This window comes from Tupaia chinensis, unplaced genomic scaffold (assembly GCF_000334495.1).
Source record: "Tupaia chinensis unplaced genomic scaffold, TupChi_1.0 Scaffold147433_1, whole genome shotgun sequence".
Taxonomy (NCBI): domain Eukaryota; kingdom Metazoa; phylum Chordata; class Mammalia; order Scandentia; family Tupaiidae; genus Tupaia; species Tupaia belangeri.
Window position 1 is genome coordinate 2,366,244 of NW_006207284.1, and position 5,018 is coordinate 2,371,261.

Genomic DNA, 5,018 nt, shown 5'->3' on the forward strand with positions numbered 1-5,018 from the left:
CCAGGTCTAAGACTTCAACCGCTGTTGGCCATGTGGGAGTCCAGTACCTTAACCACTACGCCACCTGCTGGCCTTCTCTACAGGCCTATTTTCCCCCCCCAAGAGGTTTTTGCCTTTAGGGCACATGGACTTGCCCAGGGAGAAAGACAGACAATGTAAAGGAAAGTGAGAAATCACCCCCTGAGGAGATGGCCACATTGCAATCTCTTCTATTCCAATCTCCTCCTGGGATTTTGGGCGCACACGCACTGAGTGTGAGTTTGAAGCCACTGGGTCTGGGGCTTCAACCGTGGAACACCTTGTGGGAGTCCAGCAATGGAACTGCTGCGCCATCTGCTGGCCCCTCTGCAGGCCTTTTTATACTACCTTTACCAAGTTGAAGTTCACTTCTGTTACTAGTTTGCCGAGATACTGTACTATGAATAAATGTTAACTTTTCTGAAATGCATTTTCTGCCTCTGTTGAGATTATCTGCCGTTTCCCCTTATATTTTGTTAGTAAGGTGAATCATGTTGCTTGACTTTTTGATATTTAGCTAACTTGTAATTTCTGAAGTATACCCTACTTTCTCGTAATATAGCATGTTTGTGGCTGGGTTTGATTTGCCTTTTTTTTTAACTGATTTTATTTACATTTATGTTCCTGAAGGACATTGGTCTGTAATTTGCTTATTATGCCTTCCTTTTTAATATCAGCATAATGCCAGCCTCAAAATGAGTTAGCCATGTTCCCTCCTCTGTTTTCTGAGTTTATAAGAATTTATATGATTTTTCCTTAAATATTTTATAGAATCTACCAGTGAATTAATTTATACTTGGAGGATTCTATGCAAGGAAGGTTTTTAAATTACAAATTCAATTACTAGTGTAGATGTAAAGCTATTCCAATTTCTCATTTATTTTCAGATCAAATGAGAATTTGCATCCATATCATTTATGTTGAAACTTTTTTGGCATAATGTTGTTCATAAGATTCTATTATTGTACTTCTAATATTTTTTTTTTCATTTTTTTTCCTTATTTTGGGGAGACTTTTGCTATAGAGCGTACACTCACCAGAAAGACAAAAAGACACAGAGAGACAGAAAGCGAGAAATCACTCCCTTCTCCTCCAATCTCCTCAGGATCTTGGGCACACACACACATGCGCCTGGCATGAGTTTAAGCCAGCAGGTTCAGGACTTGAACCGCGGTCAACTACGTGGGAGTCCAACGACATATCCATTACATCAACTGCTGGTCCCTATACTTCTAATATTTTTAGGATCTGTGGTATCCACTCTTCAATTTTTTATGTTGATAGTTTTGGTCTCTTTTTTTTTTATTTATCAGTTTACCTAGAAATTAATAGATTCTATTTATGTTCTTTTTACAAGTTATGGTTTCATTAATATTTTTTGTTATTTCATTTTCTAACTGAACTAGTTCAGCTTTTATCATTATTTTCTTGTCAGTTTTAATTTAACTTGCTTCTTTCCAGCTTCCTAATACTATAAATTAATACTATAAATTTCCCTCTGAACATCATCTTAGGTATTAAGTTTAAATACGTTGTGTTTTTGTTATCTTATAGTTCAAAATATTTTTTTTCTTTCTGTAACTTTTTTAATCCATGAATTAGAAGAATGGTGTTTAATTTTCAAATATTTGGGAGCTTTCTCTTTTTTTAATATTTATTTATTTATTTAATTCAGTTTGTTGTCATTATCATTTTTAAATTTTGACCAGAAAGAGAGAAAGGGAAAGCGAGAAAGCAAGCTTCCAGGTCCTGGACTCGAACCATGGTCAGCCATAATGGGAATCCAGTGTGCTTAATCACCACGCCACCTGCCGGCCCTGGAAGCTTTCTAAATGCCTTAGAATTACTGATTTCTGTTTTAATTCCATATAGTCAGAGAACGTACTCTAAGATTTCAATATTTTGGACTCTTGATGATTCTTATTTGATGACAAAAATCTCTCTTGGAGGATCCATGAGCTCTTGAGAATTCACACTTTTGTTGTTGTTGTTGTTCATACAAGTTTTTTGTTTTCAGAGTTTAGGGAGAAGGGTTTGTTCTATTTTGCTCTGTTTGTAATTTTCACCAAAGTGAAATTAAGAGAACATAAAGTAACCATTTAAAAGTGACGCAGTGATATTCACAATTTTGTACAGCCACCACGTTTATGTGTTTCCGTTTTCATCACCCCAGAAGGAACCCCATTAAGCAGTTGCTGCTGCTTCCTCCCTCTCCAGCCCTTAGTAACCATCAACCTGCATTCTGTCCTCATGGATTTACCTATTCAGGTTGCTTAATATAAGCAGAATCAATCATTATGTTACTTTTTGTGTCTGACCTTTTTCACTTAGTGTTTTTTCAAGATTTATCCACAGCATAGTGTGCATCAGTACTTCATTCCTTTATTAATTGTTACTAGTACGCCTGTGTGTGTACACACACACAAGCACCATTTTTGTTGTTTTTTAATCCATTGATGGACATTTGGTGTACTTTTTTCCTTTTCTTTTTAAAAATTTTCTGTACGCCAGTTGCGCTTATTGGAGAAGAAATGGCCATGCTGTAGTCCCTTCCCCTCTTGGGCTTTTGGGCATGCACACACACACACACATCCACTGTATTTCTCAAACTGCTGGGTCGAGGACTCAAGCCACACAGTTGGTCAAAGATGTTTCAACCACCACACCATGGGCTGGCACCCAATTTGGTGTGTTTTTGCCTTTTGACTGCTATAGTAGTCAAATATTGCTGTTATGAACGTGGATACATCTATTTCTTAAGTATCTGTTTTAAGTTTCTTATCTAGGAGTAGAATGCTGGATTACATGGTAATTCTGCATTTAACTCTGAAAAAACTGCCACACTGTTTTCCATAGCAGCTATACCATTTTACATGCCCACCAGCTATGCATAAGGGCATGAAATGGCATGTTACTGTGGTTTTACTTGCATTTCCCTAATAATTAGTGATTTTGAGCATCTTTCCATTATGTAATGATATTGGCCATCTGTGTATCTTTGTTGAGGAAATGCTTATTCAAAATCTGTGCCTGATTTTATATCAAATTTTTTCTTTTTTTTTTTTGGAGAGGTTTTCACTATAGGGTGCGTGCGCTCACCAGACAGACAGAGACGTAGAGACAGAAAGTGAGAAATCACCTCCCAGGGGAGATGGTCACACCGCAATCCCTTCTCCATTCTCCTCTCGGGATCTTGGGCACACACGCACACGCACCTGGCGTGAATTTTAAGCCAACAGGTCCGGGTCTCGAACCGCGGGCTACTACGTGGGAGTCCAGCAACATAGCCATTACGCTAACTGCTGGTTCCCAAATTTTGTCTTTTTGTTGTTGAGTTGTAGAAGTTCTTTATATATTCTAAATACTTGACCTTTATCAGCTAATATGATTTGTAAATATTTTCACGTATTCTGTAAGGTTGTCTTTTTTACTTCCTTGATAACGTACTTTGATGCTCAAAAGTTTTTAATTTTGATGATATCTGTTTTATCCATTTTATGTTTTATTGCTTGTGCTTTGGTTGTCATATCTAAGAATCCATTGCCAAAACCAAGTCATGAAGATTTATTCCTATGTTTTCTCCTGAGAGTTTTATTCTGAATTACACAAAATCAAAAGTCCAAACATACTGTTTTATAAAGATCCACTGACAAATGATATAATTACATAAGCGCTTTCTTTATATAAATTTACTCAAATTCACCATTTCTTTAAATGAATTCACTCAAATTTATCATTTATCTTTACTGACTATAATAACCAAGTTGGAAGAACAAACCATTATAACCACATTTATAACCTGAAATCTTTTTTTTTTTTTTTTTTTGGAGAGGTTTTTGCTATAGGGCACGTGCGCTCACCAGAAAGACAAGAGAGAGAGACAGAGAGACAGAAAGCGAGAAATCACCCCCCGGGGGGATGGCCATGCCGCAATCCCTTCTCCATTCTCCTCTTGGGATCTTGGGGACGCACACACATGCGCCTGGCGTGAGTTTTAAGCCACCGGGTCCGGGACTTGAACCACAGTCAACTACATGGGAGTCCAGCAACATAGCTATTACGCTAACTGCTGGTCCCTAACCTGAAATCATTTTGATGTCTCATAATACCTGAATACTGGGTAGCATCCAATTAAAATTATCAGTATAGCTTTCATTCATCAAAGGAAGTATTTTACTCAAGTTCCCAAAAAAAACTTGAGGAATTATGTTCCATTTGAATTAAAGTCATTCAATGAGAGATTAAATCACTGTATATATTTGAATCAAACTGTCCCATGTGGCAAATTTACGTTTTTTAATAGTCTACCAGGCCAAACCCTTCACTGCCTTCATTGCTTTTGCTTTGCTTTCTCTCGGTTTGCCTTCAAACTTTTTCTTTGCCTCTGGTTCATCCATACTGGGTACCGTCTGTGCTGGTCTAGATGACTCTTTTTATTTCTCTTAATACCTGTCTCCGTTTTCATATCATCTTTTTCATCGTTCTCTTCACAGTGTATTTTCTCTAGGCGATGTTTGGAAACCACCACTGTAGCAGTATTTTGAACATCTTTCATTAAAGCGTTCACTGTCTACTTTGAGAATACTTTTAAGTCTCTTGAGCTCTTTTAGTACATTGTTTTCCCTCTTTTCAGCACGCATCTTCCTTTCCCACTTACTCCATAAGGTTTCATCCACGTTTTACAAAACAGCTCACAACACACGCCGCAGGACCACACCAAGTTTTATGATTTTTTATTGACCTCTATAGTGAGGTTGTATCAGTTTTGTCTGTTTTTGTATTCATGAATTTAAGGCTCCAGTTTCATTCTTTAGCAAGTATATATGTCTAGTTACCCCAGCATCACTTGTTGAAGACTATTTTTCTTTGCCAATTGAATAGTTGCAGTGTCCTTATCGAATATCAAATGTCAGTGAATGTATGGTTTTGTTCCCTGGGCTTTCACTTCTGTTCCTTTTTTCTATGCTTTTGTCCTTGTACCAGTACTATTAGGTCAGCAG

At 37.3% G+C, this 5,018-nt stretch overlaps 1 protein-coding gene and 1 pseudogene across 1 annotated transcript in view; one reads left to right on the plus strand and one right to left on the minus strand.

Moving 5' to 3' along the window:
• Positions 1-5,018, plus strand: part of R3HDM1 (R3H domain containing 1) — a 180,653-nt gene that overhangs the window by 82,148 nt on the left and 93,487 nt on the right. The window lies entirely within an intron of this gene.
• On the minus strand, positions 4,323-4,697 carry LOC102473714 (protein LLP homolog pseudogene; annotated as a pseudogene).